Here is a 20,138-nt window from a genome sequence, read left to right on the forward strand (position 1 = left end):
CCACTTAGAATGATATTCTCCAGGTCCATCCGTGTTGCTGAAGATGGCATTATTCCCTTTGTTTTTAGTGGCTGAGTAATATTGCATTGTATATACGTGCCACATCGTCTTTATCCATTCCTCTGTCAGTGGAAATGTAGGCTGCTTCCATGTCTTGGCTATTGTAAACAGTGCTACAATGAACACTGAAGTGCATGTATCCTTACAAACTTTGTTTTTCTCCAGATATAACCCCAGAAGTGGAATTGTGGGATCACATGGTAGCTCTATTTTTAGTTCTTTAAGGAACCAAAGAACCAACTCTTAGTTTCACTGATCTTTTTTATGGTCTTTCTGGTCTCTATTTCATTTATTTCCACTCTATGATTTTTTTTTCCTTTTACTAAATTCAGGTTTTGCTTGTTCTTTTTCTAGTTCCTTTAGATGTAAGATTAGGTTGTTTGAATTTTTTTTTATTTCCTAGGAGATCCAACCAATCCATCCTAAAGGAGATCAATCCTGGGTGTTCATTGGAAGGACTGATGCTAAAGCTGAAACTCCAGTACTTTGGCCACCTCATGCAGAGTTGACTCATTGGAAAAGACCCTGATGTTGGGAGGGATTGGGGACAGGAGGAGAAGGGGACGACGGAGGATGAGATGGCTGGATGGCATCACTGACTTGATGGACGTGAGTCTGGGTGAACTCTGGGAGTTGGTGATGGATAGGGAGGCCTGGCGTGCTGTGATTCATGGGGTCGCAAAGAGTTGGACACGACTGAGCAACTGAACTGAAAATAGGCTTGTATCACTATAAACTTGCCTGTTAGAACTACTTTTTGATCTGTGTCCCACAGATTTTGGGTGGTTGTTTTCATTTTCATTTGTCCCCAGCTATTTTTAATTTTTTTTTCCTTTGATTTCTTCAGTGCTCCATTGGTTGTTTTGTAGCATGTAGTTTAGCCTCCACTTGTTTATTTTTTGCAGTTTTTTTTCCTGTTCATAGCATTGTGGTCAGAAAGATGCTTTATATAATTTCAGTTTTTTTTTTTAATTTGCTAAGTTGTTTTTGTGGCCTAGCTTGTTCTCTATCCTGGAAAATGTTCCATGTGCAATTGAAAAACTGTATTCTGCTTCTTTTGGTTGGAATGGTCTATTTAGAATTATTAAATCCACTCGCTCAAATGTGTCATTTAATGCCAGTGTTTCCTTAATTCCTTTTTTCTACTTTTTGTCTGAATGAGCTGTGCTTTGTAAGTGGGGTGGTAAAGTCCCCTACAATTATTGTGTTACTGCCAGTTTCTCCCTTTACGTCTGTTAATATTCTATGTCTTTGTTGTTCTCTAGTCTCTAAATCATGTCCAACTCTTTTTGCAACCCCAGGGACCATAGCCTGCTAGACTTCTCTGTCCATGGAATTTCCAGGCAAGAATACCAAAATAGGTTGCCATTTCCTTCTCCAGATGATCTTCCACTGCAGGGATCGAACCTGCGTCTTCTGTTTGGCAGGCAGATTCTTTACCACTGAGCCACTGAGTATTTAGGTGCTCCTATATTGCCTGCATATATACTTGTAACTGTTGTATCTTATTGTATTGATCCTTTATTATGTAATGTCCATCTTAGTCCCTTATTACAGTCTGTTTTAAAATGTTTTGCCTGATAGTATTGCTACCCCAGCTATCTTTTGATTTCTATTTGCATGAAATACCTTTTTGCATCTCGTTGCTTTCAGTCTGTATGTTTTTAGATCTGATATGATCTCTTATAGGTACCATAAATATAGTTTTTGTCCTTGTATCCATTCAGCCACTCTTTCTTTTGTTTGAAGCATTTAGTCCATTTAGTAATTTTTGATATGTATTGATACTTATTGCCATTTTTTTAGTCTAGAGGTTGTTCTTTCTTGTCCCTTCTTTTGTTCTCTTCCCTTGTGATTTGCTGGAATCAAGATTGCCGGGAGCAATATCAATAACCTCAGATATGCAGATGACACCACCCTTATGGCAGAAAGTGAAGAGGAACTAAAAAGCCTCTTGATGAAAGTGAAAGAGGAGAGTAAAAAAGTTGGCTTAAAGCTCAACATTCAGAAAATGAAGATAATGGCATCTGGTCCCATCAGTTCATGAGAAATAGATGGGGAAACAGTGGAAACAGTGTCAGACTTTATTTTGGGGGACTCCAAAATCACTGCAGATGGTGAGTGCAGCCATGAAATTCAAAGACGCTTACTCCTTGGAAGAAAAGTTATGACCAACCTAGATCGCATATTGAAAAGCAGAGACATTACTTTGCCAACAAAGGTCCGTCTAGTCAAGGCTATGGTTTTTCCAGTGGTCATATATGGATGTGAGAGTTGCACTGTGAAGAAGGCTGAGCGCCAAAGAATTGATGCTTTTGAGCTGTGGTGTTGGAGAAGACTCTTGGGAGTCCCTTGGACTGCAAGGAGATCCAACCAGTCCACTCTGAAGATCAGCCCTGGGATTTCTTTGGAAGGAATGATGCTGAAGCTGAAACTCCAGTACTTTGGCCACCTCATGTGAAGAGTTGACTCATTGGAAAAGACTCTGATGCTGGGAGGGATTGTGGGCAGGAGGAGAAGGGGATGACAGAGGATGAGATGGCTGGATGACATCAGTGACTTGATGGCCGTGAGTCTAAGTGAACTCTGGGAGATGGTGATGGACAGGGAGGCCTGGCGTGCTGCGATTCATGGGGTCGCAAAGAGTCGGACACGACTGAGCGACTGAACTGAACTGAACTGAACTGTATGTCTGCCTGTACCAGTGGGCTTTTTCCTTTGTTATTTTCATGTTTATAGTTGTGTCCTTTTTTTTGCTTAGAGAAGTCTCTTTAATATTTCTTATAAATCTTATTTGGTGGTGATGAACACTTGTCTGTCAAACTTGGATTTCTTGTTCAATCTAAAAGTGTCACTGGGTAGAGTTTTCTTTGCTGTAGGTTTTCCTTTTCCTTGCTTTATATCATGCCACTGCCTTCTGAACTACAGAGCTTGTGATGAAAAGTCAGCTGACAGCCTTTTCAGAGTTCCCTTGTCCATGAACTTGTTGCTTTTCCCTTGCTGCTCTTCACACTGTCTTTAAATTTTGACAGTTCTTGACACTGTGTCTTGGTATGGTCCTCTTTGGCTTGATTCTGTTTGGGACTCTGTGCTTTCTAGACCTAGATGCCTGTTTCCTCTCCCAGGTTAGGGAAGTTTTCAGATATTATGTCTTCAAATATATTTTCTGTCTCTCTCTTTTTTCCTTCCAAGCGCCTACATCGTAGGTGTTGGTATGCCTGATATTGTCCTGAAGGTCTCTTAAGCGGTCCTCATTTCTTTCTTTTTTTTCTTTTCTGTTCAGCTTCAGTGATTTCCATTTCTCTTTCTTCCAGCTCACTGATCCATTCCTCTGTACTTTGTAATCTACTGTGGATTCCTTCTAGGGTATTTCTCACTTCAGTTATTATTCATTTCTGCCTTGCTCTTCTTTATATTTTCTAATTCTTTGTTTAAAAACTTCTCCTTCTGTTCATCCATTCTTCTCCCAAGTTCTTTGATCTTCTACAATCATTACCTTGAATTATTGAGTAGATTGCCTATACCTTCACTTAGTAGTTCTTCTGGGATTTTATCTTGTTTCTTCATTTGAAACATGGTCCTCTCTTATCTCATTTCACCTAACTGGCTGTTTTTATTTCTATGTCTCTGGTAGGTCTGCACTTCCTGACCTTGGAGAAGTGGTCTTTTGTAGGAGACATCCTATTGGGGCCAGCAGCACACTCTTCTGCTCACCAGAGCTATATGCCCTTGGGATGTCCCCTGTGTGGAGGACATGGCTCACTCTGTTGCAGCAGGCTGACTGCTGTGGGTGGTCTGGCAGGCGTCGCTGACTGCCAGTCCAGTCGTTACTGGGCCCTACCTCATGCAGACGCTTCTGGTTCTAGGTTTGGGAAGTTTTCAGCTATTATTCCTTTATATATACTTTCTGTCTTTTTAGATTTTCTGCTTCTGGAAATCCCATAATATAAATTTTTTTTTTAATTGTGTCCTAGATGTCCTTAAGTTCTCGTCATTCTTTCTTATTTTTCTCTTTGTTCATCCTGATAGGATTATTTCAGATACGTTATCCTCCATCTCACCAATTCTTCTGCATTTTCAAGTCTGCTTTTGAAACCCTTCATTGAATTCTTGAGTTTATTACTGTATTTTTCATCTCTAGGGTTTCTGGTGTTTTTTTTTTTTTTGACTGGTTTCTACTTCTTTGTCCAACTTCTTGGGTTTTTTCATGCCTTATTTTTCGTATTTTGCTAAATTGTCTGAATCTTTCTGTAGTTTGCTAAGCTTAAGAGGATTATTCTGAATTCTTTGAAAGTTCATAAATCTCCATTTCTTTAGCATGGTTTAGCATTAGTTACTGGTGCTTTATTTGTTTCCTTTGGTGTCATGTTTACCTGATTTTTTTTTGTGACCCTTGAATTCTTATGTCCGCATCTGCACATTTGAGTAATTAGACACTACAGGTTTGCTTTGGGAGAGACAGATTGTTACTAGTCAGCTCAGTTTGGGTTTGTGGGTGTGTTTGCTGGTAATATTCTTGGGTAGGTGGGACCCACTATTTTTTTTTTTTTTGCGTTCCTCCCCCCGCCCCCCCCCCCCGAATAAAGCAACTTTTTAAGCACTTTGACCAGAGATAGGCACTCTGTTTGGTTGAGTACTGGTAGCTTGGTTCTTGACTACACGATGGGCTCCATGGTTACCTGAATTCTCTCGTCAGGCTTTCTAGGTGGTTAGGGCTGACGCCTGTATTTATATTCATCCTCACTAGTAGATGGGGCTACACCTTGACTTTCCTGCCATGGCAGGGCAGTGAGATGGGCCCCAGGGTCTGTAATATTCATTGTTGGAGATTCACGTTAGGCAGGAGTGTGCACTGAGTACCTTGTCAAATGTGCCTCTTGTCTACTCTGCAGATAGGGAAAGCCATAAACAGTGCTCCCTGTTCAGGTGTCAGCGTTAGCAGGGCTCTTGTATGGTCTACACTGCTTTCCGACAGCTTCCCCGCATGTTCTGGTTAGGTCTTGGTCAGGCAGGCTAAAGGCAATGAGTGGAAACAGCAATAACCACGGCTATGAATTTGTTTCCCTGCCCTGTAGCATCAGAAGAGCAAATCTGAAACTGGTAAAAGTCTTTGTTTTCTTAAGCCAACCCATGCCCCAGGTTCCATGGCCAAGAAGGGTCACTAGCTTCAGTCTGCAGTATCGCCCATGCCGCCAGATCCTTAACTCACACGCGGCTGAGTTATGCAGGTTTCAGGTGTTGTCACCAACCCTTCTTGACAGATGGGACCAGGAAACACCTTCCACAGGAGGTCGGGCTGCTGGGTCTTCATTTCCTAGTCTGGTGGAAGAGAGAGGGGCTATTTCAGGCTTCTCCAATTCTTTTCCAAGTAGGCTTTCTGGTTGGAAGGGGTTGAGCTACCTTCAGCCTTAACTATGAGTGAATCTTCTGCATGGGCATATCAGAGGAGCTTCCAAGACCCCTGTGTTGACTTTGCTCTGTGGGCAGTCAGCTCCCACTCACCTCTCAGCTAGAACAGTCCTGGACTACACAGCTTCTAGGTGCTGTCACCAGGCCCTCTGGCCAGATGAGGTCAGGCTACACTCTCCCCAGTGCGTTGGGCTATGACTCAGCTTTTTTCATGGTTGTAGGCAAACCAGACTAGGAGACGGGCAAAACTTGTCTGAGGACCAAAGCCAGGGAGACGTGCACCCCAGGGGGTTCCCTGGTCAGGGTGGACTATCAACTTCGGGTGACCAAAGTTTTGGGGTGGTAATGAGCTCCATCTGCCAAGATCATGGACTGGTTTTGGGGAGTCCCTTCCCACTTCTCTATCATAGTCAGATCCCAGTGATGCTCCATGCAATCCCACAAAGTGCCCCACAGTGCTGGGGTAGTTGTTTGAAACCCATGGGATCTCTTTTCCCATTGGAGGAACCAGAGACTCGGGGGAGACCTCTCAGCAGGGTGCTGTGCTGACCTGAGGGGAGGCGGTGCAGTCACTGTGTGACTGTTCTTATCCTTCTAATACAGTCTGTCTTGGTCTTGGTGGTACAGGAAGGTACTTCTGCCTCACCCCACTGTTCTAGGATTCCCTTAATGCTGTCTTGTTCATGAAGAGTTGCTGTTTTTGCACACGGGAAGCAGAGTCGGGAATGACTTAGGTTGCATCTTGGGGATTTCACTCTCCCGGTATAACCTGTAGGCCTCTCCATGTGCTGCTTATGGCCCTGAGCAGTGGAAAAGAATGTGTGCTTCCTGTGGGCAGCTGGGTGCCCGGTGGGGAGGAAGAGGTGGAGCCCACAACCACTCTGCTAGGTTCAGATATTGACAAGAATACAAAGACGGGAATTCTCAGTCTAAAACCTGACACCACTCTCTAAGGGGGACAATTTCTGATGTCAAACAAATATCTTGAAATATCCTCTCTACAGACAGAGCCAGGAGACCCACATGCCCATCATGCTTCCTCTTTGGGGACAGTATAATAAAGTAAAGAAGCACATGTATGTTAGCTCAGCCAACTGATTTGGGCTCTGATTCTGCCCCTTTCTTATTTTGGGAGCCTGGGCAGATATCCAACGAGATATTTGTTTCATCTGTAGAACAAAAGATAACACCCATCCTGCGGGCTAGTATGAGGGTAAGTATGATGTTACATATTCAGTGTTTGACAAGAAGTGCCCATGCAGTAAATGGTAGCTATTATTATTATTTATTGTAGAAGACTTTTAATCTAGACGAGTCTGTAGAGGAATTTTTAGCTTTTCTGTAGACATACCTCCATTTAGCTCACAGGGACACAGTACCGTAAGAGTCAATAGCTTTCTCATCCTATCCTTTGTTTTCTTAAATCTCAAATTGTGCTACAAAGAATCATTTGGTATCCCAGAAAAGTGGGAGGAAAATGATTTGATTAAACTTCTGCAGCCTGAGAATATGAATAACTTTAATGGCCACAAACTTAAGCTTGAGTTCAATGCACCACTGCTCATACCAGCCTCACACAGCCCTCACCATTATTCCAAAGTTGGTTTGGTTCAGGCTTTTGATTGGATCTGAGACCTCTGGACACTAAGGGATGATGTGTTGACTCTGAAAACAGCTTGACCATCAACAATCTAACAGTCATAAAATAGCCATAAAGTGATGTTTGTGTAGGCTGTAATATTGATGTTATTCATGGCGGCCAAATAAATGATGGAAGTGCCACAATGCTGGGCAGTGAAATCTGGAGTGCTAATCAGCTGGACCAGCCTGTAGAGAGCTGCAAGGGAAACATAGAGCCATTCTTTCTAGATGAAGCAAATCTGATAAGCATTTTTAGCCTCTTGGCAAGAGACACAGTGAGAGCTCCAGGAGACCAAATGCCCGTTCCTGTTCCCATTTACTCGTTTAAACAAGCTCCTGCTGGGCTTATTTGGGGAAGTAGGTTCTACTTGCCCTACAGAATTTATTGATTTAAGGGAGGAGGTCATTGATCTACACAAACTTTTCTTGGAGGGATTTTGAAAAGATCATCACAGAAACTAAACGTTAATACGTACATGTGGCTGTACCATTCCCATCTCTACAGGCTGAGCCCTGTTATATTGCCTTAAATCTACACACTCTGGTGCCCACCTAGGATGTCCACACTCAGTAAAATCATTGTGTTTCCAAATGTCCTAGCTTCCTCTGTCATTCTTCTCCTCATCAGGAAGCTAGTATCCATTAGAAACTGGGAGAGAGACTAAACTTAAACTGATTGACAATAATGTGTTCGTAACTGACACTCCTTAGCACCAATACCACAGTATTTGCATTTTAAAAGGTAACATTCCTTATGTCAAATAAATTTATAATTGGTAAAATTTGAGGCTAAGTGAAAAGAGAACATAAAAAGCCCCAGAACAGAGCATCTGTGGTTAGCTCCTCTGAGCTATTGCTTTGTTTCACAGCTTTCCCAAAGACTTTTTCTAAAGAATTCATTCATTTATTCATCATCAAGTGTTTGAGAACCTATAATAATATCCTTGGTACTCTTCTGAGAGTTAAAAAACATCAGTAAACAAAACAAAGATTTTTAACCTTGAGTACAAAATGAGAGAGTATATACTAGACCAAATAATACATTTTATAGACTGTTAGAGGGTGATGTGTTCTTTGGGAGGGAAAGTAGCAGAGTAAAGGGGATTAAGAGTGCTGGGTAATTGGGTTGAAGGTTGCAATTTTAAATGTGGAGTTCAGGAAGGCCTCATTGAGAAAGTAATGTTTATTCAAAGACTTAAGAGAAGAAGAGAGAATCAGCCAAGGGGATCTGGGAGAATCTGTTTCTGAAGGAACAGCTAAAGCAGTGCCTGCTCTGTTACAGGGAGGCCAGCGAGGCTGAAGTCAAGAGAACATAGAGGAGAAGTCATGGGGATGATGGGAACCATCTGCTCCTACTCCTGTCGAGTTAAAAAAGAAGCATAACATGAAAGTCTCGAGTTAAGTTTTATTTCAGGCAAAATGAGGACTGCAGCCTGGAGACAGAACTTCAGATAGCTCTAACAAACTGCTTCAAAGAGGTAGTGGGGGGGAGGTCAATATATATGATATTGCTGAAGGGGTGTTAACGCCGTTAAGCACTTACCTTACAAAAGTCTTCCTGCTAGTCACAACAATGTCACCATAAAGGTATTTAGTGCTTTTCTAGATATGAGGAGATGCAAGGATTGGGATCATGTGATCAGTTGCTGAAAATGTCTATCTAAAGATTTCCTGATGCTGAGGAAGATTGAAGGCGGCAGGAGAAAGGGATGACAGAGGACGAGATTGTTGGATGGCATCACCGACTCGATGGACATGAGTTTGAGTAAATTCTGGGAGCTGGTGATGGACAGGGAGGCCTGGCGTGCTGCAGTCCATGGGGTCGCAAAGTGTTGGACGTGACCGAGCAACTGAACTGAACTGAAAGAGTTCCTGGAGGACAGTGTGCCTCCTTCTCCACCCTGAACTCCCTTCAGGGTGTGTCGAAGGTCAACAGCCGCAGCCTCACAGGATTCAACCCCCGAAGAGGCAGATGGCAAATGCCCTCGGCAAGTGCCAATTTGTCCCTGACATTCCCAAAACAGCAAGGGGATCTGTGGAAGAAAACGAGAATGGAGAAAGGGAGACAGAGGATTAAATTTACATGGAAGAATTTTTTTTTGTAGACCAGTGACTGTGTCTTCTCAAGATCAATGTAAGGTAATAAGAGCTTTATATCTTAGTAAGAAAAGGAAGTTGAAAAAAAATACTGAAAACTACCCTCTCATCCTCCTGTGTTCTGAGCAGGTGGACAAAATGATGCTCTTTGAATAACACGTTTGAGGAAAAAGTCATCACAGACTATACTTGGCTCTCCTTCCTCATTTTGGATTGACTTTGGTCAAAGGGCTCTTTTGAGGTTGGCGTTCCAAATACAACCACCTCATTGACATGTCAACTACAAACTGGCACTTCCAAGAGCATTTGCCTGTGACTGAACAACCACAGCAACGAGGCCACTGCCATCTGCCTCTGGGGAAACTGAACCTGCCCTGCCGCCGCTATTGACCTTCAGCACCCCAGAGGGAGTCTGAACTCCAGGGGTATTGGAGATGCACCCCATGCTCCAGGGAATCTGGTGGAACAGGTCTTTAGATAGTTAAACATTTTCAGGGACTAATTTCATGATCCCAAACCTTGCATCTCTTCATATCTAAGAAATCACTAAATCCCTTCATGGTGACATCAGCTCCTTATGACTAGTGGAGTACCTTTTGTAAAGTAAACACTTGATTACACTGAACTCCCCTTCACCAAAATCTTATATATTGACCTTCCCCCACGCCTCTTTGGAGCAGTCTCTCAGAGCTACCTAAGGTTCCGTCTCCTGGGCTGCAGTCCTCATTTGCCCCAAATAAAACTTAATTCACAACTCTCAAGTTGTACATCTTTTTCAGTCAACAGGCATCAGTTGCAAACTGAAGGACAAGGAATGAATACACAGCTTTGACAGCCTTCAACGTAGAATATAGGTGTGGAGAACATTCCCTTGTTCATTCATTGTTATATTAATCATTTCCCTGCAGCTGAAAGCTTCAAGGTGACTTGCTGAAACTTTAAGTTTATATATCAAATTACCTCCCTGTGTACTTATGTGTATATTCCAGACTAGGGGTTTGGGGGGATCATATTTTGGGGATCACCTTACATTTAATATATGCTCTCTGATTAAAATGTTCCAAAACACAAACCCTGACCCACTCATAAAACTGTCTACTCTCTATTTTCAAGATACTCCTTCTTTAAAAGGAAGAGAATTTCTTTTCATGTGGACTATAAGAAATACAACACTGAGAGTTAGAAAGCTTGGATTCCAAAGATGATTGCAACGAGATTGGATCATATGATTCTGAAATCCTGTGATCTTCTAAGAAATATGATCAGTGAATCCAGATTTGAGAGAATTGGTATGTCAGCCATAACATTCATTCATTCAACAATAATACTCAAGTTTTGTGTGTAAAGTTGTTAATCAAATAGGCATGAGGCTCTTGTTTTTATGACTTAGCTTACTTCACAAGTGCCTAATTAGTCAGGGTTGTCTAGATTGCTGTGTTGAAAAATACTGAGGTTCAAGAAAAGATATTGGTGATTGATTAGTGATGTCCACTATGAGTAAAAGCAAAGTCTTTGTGCATAAATGGAGCCCAGACACCGTTGATTCTCTTTTTCAGCGGCAACCCCAAACGGTTTCCTGAAAATTACAGAGCTCTACCAAGGGCCCAGCATTATATCACTGTTTAAAAACCAGTCTCCTATCTTCCTGATGGAGTGTGTGTGTGCGCGCGCAAGCGTGCTCAGTTGGGTCTGACTCTTTGAAACCCAATGAACTGTATAGCCCACCAGGTTCCTCTGTCCATAGACTTTTCCATGGCAAGAATACTGGAATGGGTTGCTGTTTCCTTCTCCTGGGGACCTTCCTGACCCAGGGATTGAACCCACGTCTCCTGCACTGGCAGGCGGATTCTTTACCACTGAGCCACCTGGGAATCCTTCTGATGGAGCGAAAGAGCCATATACAGAATACAGAAGTGATTTAGACTCAAAGGCGATCTTCTATGGCAGTGAGCATTGTCCAGGTGATACTTCAAGGAGAAGTTTAACCTTATCTGGTATAGATTTCCTTGCTGGTTCTGAGAAGTTTAAGAAAATTGACTGATTCCCCCAAAGTGGCTGTAGCAATGGAGAAGTCAACTCATTCTCTCTTAACCCACACTGAGGTGTCATTCTGTGTTTCTCAGTTCTGGGCTGATCTTTTTAGCAATTTGCTACTTCAAGTCTACTTATCTGCCAGTCACTGTTAAATTCATTTTGCACAGCTGACTGTGGTGTTATCACAGCCTTCCTTATACTAATGCATTTAAGAGTTCTGTGTCTTTGAAAGGCTGCCAACATAGAGGAATAGCTGAAAATGCGACTTCCCAGTCAGACTGTCCTTTTCATGATCAGCCTGTAGCTACCATTTGCACTTTTTATAGCTTGAATTCTTTGTTGGTCTGACTGCAGTCATTGATTTTCAACAATGTATTTCTCGTGTTGGACTTTTTTTTTTTTAATTTTCCAACACATGTTGAATGAGGGCCTGTACCAGATGATTTAATATTACAAGTTTCATTTGAAACAGCTCCTATGAGAAACTTATACTCTATTTATTGGGTTGAAAGGCAATCAAATAACATTATAAGCAATACAGGGAAAGCAAAGTGATATGATAGGAAGATACAGGCATGTTCAAATTCCAGTACTGCTATTTATTAGCTGTTGACCTTGGGTAAGTTAATACTTTACTTCTCTGAACTTCATTTCCGTTATCTGTAAGGTGGACACAGGCAAATCTACTTGGCTTATAAGTTGGTATAATATGTATGAAAAGCACCTGGAATATAGTTATGCAGGTTACTGTTTTTAGCAATGGTAACTATTTTAAAATAATTTTAATATTAACAAGTCAGAGAACAAACATGTGAGGGATATTAGGAATATGCAATTTCTAGACTTTGGTTTTGACGTAGATCCCAGGATCATCGAGGACGCCATGGCTGCTGTTATTTAGGTTTGACAGGGTGCGTGGTTGGGATCGTTCGTTAGGGGCTTCCCTCCCTGCCTCTCCCTTTCCCACACTTTCTGCCTCTTTTCCTTTAAGGCGAGTTCTGTGGAGAAAGAAGGAGCTTGGAGGAATGGCCCTTGAAGAGTGCTGTGCTCAGGGTATCATCCCAGAAACTTAGATAATACTTTAAGGCCATGTCCACTAGTTAATATAACATGGAGAAAAAATGCCGATGAAGATAGGTATGGAGCCCAGAACTGTCTGATGTCTTCCTGCAGCCTGAAGACTGTGCTATCTCCTTCCCACACTGATGCATCAGCTCTCAAGAGGCTCCAGGAAAATAATCAGAAAGCAATAAAGCTGCCTTGTAGAGCTATGACCCTCTACCTCTTTTTTCTCCCCAGCTTTATTGAGCTATAACTGACAAATAAACATTATATATATTTAAGGTGTACAACTTGATGTTTTGATATACACATACATTGTGATATAATCACCACAATCAAGTTAATTAACATATTCATCTTTTAAACTTCCAGTAGATGGGTCCTGATTCCCTGCACAACTCTTTGTTGTAACAAAATATGCTAATTAGCTGATTGGAATTTCAAAAACCCTATTCACCAACAGCTCAACTGTTACAGCTGAATGGATGGCAAGTTCACTCAAGCAGCCAGTGGTTTATTCATTCCTCTGCTCAATTAGGTCCCTAGAATGCTCATGTTGGAAAGGAAATTAATGATCAACTAATTAATCCACCCGTCTAAAATTGAGTAGACTGAAGCTTAGTGAAATGGAACTTGGGTGAGGTCACGCTGACAGTCAGCAACAAAGCCTGAGCAGAAGCCATTTTGGTTTTGATATTTTATTACCAAAGAATGTAAATTTTTTTTTAATTTTAGGGTTTTAAGGACATCCAAGATAAAGAATCAAACTGAAACTTTCCCTTCTCAAACAATTATTTCTGATTCTTCGATCTTGGGAAAACTGTACTTACCTTGCTGAATTTGGAAGCCACATCCCAAAAGGCTCTAATGAACATAAAAGTTAGTTACAATACAAATCATGAACGTAAAGCAAATGCAACATCTATGGCTTAGGGGGAGAATTACCAGGGCTAATCTTCAGGTGCCTTTGCAAGACTACCTAATTTTCTATGAATAATTTTGCACAGAAAATTTTTTAGTTTTCTACTCCAACCTGTATAAACTTCAGGACCCACAAAATCTGATTTGCCCTTAGGTAACTCTCTAAGGGATCATGGTGGGAATGCTTGGAGTCCATTGATTTGGATTCAGTTCTCTGTCACCTGCTACCAGGCTGACCTTGGAGAGGTTACTAAAGATCTTAGTATATCTGTTTCCTCACTTATAAAAGGCAGATAATGAAACTGATCTCCTAGAGTTGTTGCACACCATAAGCAACGTAAGGTGGGAAAAGTCTCCAGTCTAATGCCTGGCCCAGAACAAACCTGCAATAAAGGGGCTTTTGCCTTATGCAGGGAGGTTGTCGGATATAGCAATTAAGAAAGTGGGCCTTAGAACCAGGTATACCGGTATTCAAATTCCTGTTTTATATTACAGTACTTACTGTATTATCTTGGGCAACTTAGTATTTCTGAGCCCTAGTTTTTTCTAAAACCTAATCAATACAGTAGTTTGAGATTAAATGAGATGATGTAAAGTGCTCATCAGAGTTGCTTTTGCCTTCAAGTAACATCAAGAACAAACATTTAAAATAGCTTAAAACAGTGACTTTTCATCTTTTTTGATGAATAAGAAATAGATCTTACATTGTTCCTCAGTGTAAAAATACACATTATCACAGGACTAACATGTGAATCAAATTTGATTATGTATATGATCAAGCTTCATATAGTATTCTAGAATGGTAGAATAAGAGCATGGTATCTGAATTCAGGCATTTCCCAAAATATGCCACAATAGCATTGGTATCCCAATATGTGACGTGCTTGTATTTTTCTTCTATATCATTTTAATTTACTTTTTAAGTACAGTTGATTCACATTATATGTTTCAGGTGTATAACATAGTGATTCAATATTTTTACAGGCTGTAGTCCATTTAGTCATTATAAAATATTGTACTGTATTCCTTGTGCTGTACAGCATACCTATGGAGCTTATTCATTTTATACATAGTATTTGTACCTCTAATCCCTACCCCTGTTTTGCTCCTCCTGCTTTCTCTCCCCCCATTGGCAACCACTAGTTTGCTCCATGTATCCCTGAGTCTCTTTTGGTTTTGTTATATTCATTTGTTTTATTCTTTAGATTTCATATGCAAGTAATAACATACAGTATTTGTCTTTCTCTGTCTGTCTCACTAAGCATAATACTCTCCAGATCCATCAATGTTATTACAAATGCCATATGTCACAAATGGCAAATTTTCATTCTTTTTCATGACTGAGTAATATTCCACTTATCATTTCATCTGTAGATGGATACTTAGGCTGCTTCCATATCTTAGCTATTATAATAAATAAAGCTGCTATGAACATGCATCTTTTCAAATTAGTGCTTTGTTTTCTTTGGCTATACACCCAGAAATGGAATTGATGAATCATATGTTAGTTCTATTTTTAGTTTTCTGAGGAACTTCCATGTCATTTTCCATAGGTTGCACCTATTTACTATCCCACCAATGTTATATTAGGGTTCCCTTTTCTCTACATCCTCGCCAACATTTGTAAATTGTACATTTTTTTATGGTAGCCATTCTGACAAGTGTGAGGTGATATCTCATTGTGGTTTTGATTTGAATTTCTCTGACTAGCGATGTTGAGCATCTTTACATGTACCTGTTGGCCATCCATATATCTTCTTTGGAAAAATGTCTATTCTAATCTTGTCCATGTTTAATTGCTTCTTTAAATATTTAATTGTATGAGCTCTTCGTATATATTTTGGATATTAACTCCTTGCCAGTCATGTCATTTGGAAATATTTTCTCTCATTTGGTAGACTGACTTTTCATTTTGGTGATGGTTTCCTTTGCTCTGCAAAAGCTCTTAAGTTTAACTAGGTCCCATTTGTTTGTTTTTGCTTTTGTTTCTTTCACCTTAAAGACAGATCCAAATATTACTGTTTATGCCAAAGATTGTTCTGTGTATTCTTCTCAGAGTTTTATGGTTTCTGGTGTTACATTTTGGTCTTTAATCTTGAGTTAAATCTTGAGTTTAATCTTTTGCTCTTAATTTTGAGTTTATTTATGTACATGATGTGAGAAAATACTCTAATTTATTCTTTTACATGTAGCTGTCCAGTTTTCCCAACAGCACTTAACTGAAAAGCCTGTCTTTTTCCCATTGTAAATTCTTGCTTCCTTTGTTGTAGATCAATTGATCCAAACTGTGTGGGTTTATTTCTGGGCTCTTTATTCTGTCCCCTTGATCTATACATCTGTTTTTGTGCCAATACCATACTGTTTCAGTTACTATAGCTTTGAAGTATAGTCTGAAGTCAGGGAGTGTGATCCTCCAGTTTTGTTCTTTTTCTCAACATTTCTTTGGGTATTTGGGGACTTTTGTGGTTCTATATAAATTTTAGGATGATTTGTTCTAGTTACGTGAAAAATGCCCTGGGCATTTTGATAGATATTTTGTTAAATCTCTAGATTGCTTTGGTTAGTATGAACGTTTGACAATATTAATTCTTCCAATCTGTGAACATAAAATATCTTTCAATTTTTTTGTATCATCTTCAACTTGTCCCTAATGTTTTATAGTTTTCAGAACATAGGCCTTTCGCTTCCTTAGTTAAGTTTCTTTCTAGGTATCTTATATTTCATGTGATTTTAAACTGGACTATTTTCTTGCTTTCTCTGAAAGTTCATTATTAGTGTATAGAAAAACAACAAACTTCTGTATGTCTTATATCCTGCAATTGTACTGAATGCATTTATTAGTTCTTATAGTTTTTATTAGGGTTTCATATATATAGTAACGTGTCATCTTCAAATGGTGACAGTATTACTTCTTTCTTTCCAATTTGGATGCCTTTTAGTTTTTTTCTTGCCTGCTGCTACTGCTAAGTCGCTTCAGTCATGTCCAACTCTGTGTGACCCCATAGACAGCCCACCAGGCTCCCCCGTCCCTGGGATCCTCCAGGCGAGAACACTAGAGCGGGTTGCCATTTCCTTTTCCAATGCATGAAAGTGAAAAGTGAAAATGAAGACACTCAGTCGTATCCGACTCTTAGCGACCCCATGGACGGCAGCCTTCCAGGCTCCTCCTTCATAATTCTGCCTAAATCCAACTTTGCTGCTTTCGTTTATGTTGCTCATATATTGAATAAAAGTGACAAGAGTAGACATCCTTTCCTTGTTTCTGATCTTAGAAAAAACGTTTTCAGTTTTTGCCAGAGTATGATGTGGTTTGTCTTTTATGGCCTTTATTATGTTGAGGTACATTCCCACTATACCCACTTTGTTGAGAGTTTTTATCATTAATAGATGTCGAACTCTGTCAAATACTTTTTCTGCAACAATTGATATGATCATATGATTTTAACTGTTTGTCAATATGACATCACATTGACTAATTTGTGGAGCTTGAACCTCCCTTATATCCTTGGGATAAATCCAACTTAATAATGGTATATGATCCTTTTAATGTATTGTTGAATTCAGTTTGCTTAATATTTCTTTGAGGACTTTTGCATCTCTCTTCATCAGGAATGTTGAACTGATTTTGGTATGAGGGTCTCATAAAAATGAGTTTGAGAAAGACAGGTATTATTTCTTTTATAAATGTTTGGTACAATTCCCCTGTGAAGCGGTTCGATCCTGGACCTGTATTTGCTGGGAGGTATTTTTTAATTACAAATTCAGTGTCACTACTATTGATTGATCTGTTTAGATTGTCTGTTTCTTCCTGATTACAATCATCTTGGAAGATTGTATAGTTCTAGAAATTTACCCATCTTATCTCCATTATATTGACTCATTTCTTTTTCAGTTTACTTGGATCCTGTGTTTTTATTGATGACCCTTATCAATTTTATCTTAAAAAAAAAAAAAACAGCTCTTGGTTTCACTGATTTTTTTTTTTTTTTTTTTTTGGCCTGTATACTATTTTTTTGTTTCTATGTTATTCATTCTCTCTCTGAACTTTTTTTTTTTTTTTTCCTGGTGACTTTGGCTTTGTTTATTCTTTAACAGATTACTTTAGAAGCTATATTATGTTGTTTATTTCTAATTTTTCTTGTTTCTTGGGGTAGGCCTGTATCACTATAAACTTTCCTCTTAGAACTGTTTTTGCTGCTTCCCATAGATTTTGGAAAGTTGTGTTTTTATTTTTAATTGTCTTAAGGTATTTTCTGATTTCCTTTTAAATTTCATGTACTCATTAGTTGGTCTGGAGTTTTGTTTTCATTTTTTGGAGTGTAGTTTATTTACAATGTTAGTTTCGGATGTATAGCAAAGTGAATCAGTTATACACATATATGTATCCACTCTTTTTTTTTTAAGGTTCTTTTCCCCTATAAGCCATTAGAGAGTATTGAGTAGAGTTCCCTGTGCTACAGTAGGTCCTTATTACTTATCTAATTTAGTAGCATGTAGTTTAGTCTTGATGTGTCTGTGTTTTCCCCATTTTTCTTCCTGTAATTTATTCCCAGTTTCATACCATTGTGGTCAGGAAAAAGATGGTTGATAGAATTTCTATCCTCTTAAATTTATTGAGACTGGTTTTGTAGCATAGGACGTGATATATCCTGGGCAACATTCCAGATGCACTTAAAAAGAGTGTGTATTCTGTTTTGGGATATAATGCCCTATAAACATCTATGGAGTCCAGCTAGTCTAATGTGTCACTTTAAACCACTGTTTTTGCCTCCTATCCAGGCTGCCTCATAACATTGACCAGAGTTCCATGTACTATACAATTGATCCTTTTTGGTTATCCATTTTAAATATAGCAGTGTGTAGAGGCAACCATAAGTTTGTTCTCTAAGTCTGTGAGGAGTTTGGGGAAGAATGGATGCATGCATATGTATGGCTGAGCCCCTTCACTGTTTACCTGAAACTATCACAGCATTGTTAGCTATACCTCAATACAAAATTAAATGTTAAAAAAAGTTTAAAGAAAAAAACTGGTTTTGTATTGGTTTTCTGTTTGGTCGATCTATTCATTGATGTAAGTGGGGTATTAAAATCCTCTCCAATTATTGCATTATTGTCAATTTCTCCCTTTATGTCCATTAATATTTACTCTATATATTTAGGTGCTCTTACAATAGGTGTTCACAAGTGTTTTATCCCCTTCTTGTGTTGATCTTTTATTATTATATAATGTCCTTCTGTTTTTGTCTTTTGTTGTAGACTGTTTTATTTATATTTAATTGTGAAGACTGTTTTAAAGTCCATTTTATCTGGTATGACTAGTGTGGCTTTCTTGTCATTTCAATTTACATGAAATATGTTTTTCCATCTCCTCATCATTTTTTGTGTGCCTTCAGCTCTGAAGTGAGTCTCTTGTAAGCAGCATAGCTTATCTTTTAATCTAATTAGTCATTTTAATTGGAGCAGTTAGTCAACTTCCATTTAAAAATGGTTATTGATAGATATGTACTTACTGCCATTTTGTTAATTGTTTTCCAGTTGTTTAATAGTTCTTCTCTGTTCTGATTTTCTTTTAGTTTCTTCCCTTATGGTTTGATGATTTTCTTTAGCGGTATGCTTGTGTTCATTTCAGGTTGGGTATATCTGCTATAGGTTTTTGATTTGTGATTATTATGGGGCTCATCTATGTTGATCTCAACCTATTATCTACTTGTTTTTAAAGTCATTTAACTTCAAGCGCATTCTAAAAGATCTATGTTTTTTTATTCCCCTCCCCCATGTTTTATATTTTGATGCCATATTTTATATCATCATGTTTATCTTTTAACTGTAGCTGATTTCACAGTTGTCTTTCAGTCTTCCTACTGGCTTATTAAAATGGTTGATCCACAACCTTTCCTATGTATTTTTCTTTACTTGGTAGGATTTTTCCTTTCCTATAGAGTCTAACTTCTTGTTGTAGCCTTCTCTTTTTTACTTATAGAAGACCCTTTAACATTTCTTTTAGGGCTGGTTTAGTACTGATGAACTCTATCTCTTCTGAATGATAATCTTGCTGAGATTATCCCTTTCCACACTTTTTTTTTTTCAGTCTTTTTTTTTTTAATTTTAAAATCTTTAATTCTTACATGCATTCCCAATCATGAACCCCCCTCCCACCTCCCTCCCCATAACATCTCTCTGGGTCATCCCCATGCACCAGCCCCAAGCATGCTGTATCCTGTGTCAGACATAGACTGGCGATTCGATTCTTACATGATAGTATACATGTTAGAATGCCATTCTCCCAAATCATCCCTTTCCACACTTTAAACATGTTATGCCCTTCTGGCCTGCAGTGTTTCTGCAGAAAAATCTCTCATAGCCTTATGAGGGTTGCCTTGTATGTGGTTCCTTGCTTTTCTCTTGCTGTCTTTAGAATTCTCTCATTAACTTTTGCCATTTTAATTTTGATGCCTAGGTGTGAATCTTTTGGGGTTCACCTTGTTTGGGACTCTGTTCTTCCTGTACCTGGATGCATTTCCTTCTTCAGATTCAGGAACTTTTCAACCATAATGTCACTAAATACATTTTCAACCCCTTTTGCTCTCTATTTTCCTTCTGGAACCCTTACAACGCAAATGTTGATACACATCACGTTGTCTCAAATGTTCCTTAAACTGTTTTAATTTCAAAAATTTGTTTTCTTTTTGTTATCCTAATTGAGTGATTTCCATTATTCTATTTTCCAGATCAGGTGTTCTCTATCAGTTGGTTTGCTGTTAATTCCTTCTAGTGTGTTTTCATTGATCATATTCTTTAGTTCTGATTGATTCTTTTTTACTTTCTAGTCCCTTGTTATAGTTCACACTATGTACATCTGTTATTTTCCCTAATTCGGTTAACATTATCACTAATTCTCTGAACTGGTAAATTGT

The sequence above is a fragment of the Capra hircus genome, chromosome 2 (genome assembly GCF_001704415.2).
Source record: "Capra hircus breed San Clemente chromosome 2, ASM170441v1, whole genome shotgun sequence".
NCBI lineage: Eukaryota > Metazoa > Chordata > Mammalia > Artiodactyla > Bovidae > Capra > Capra hircus.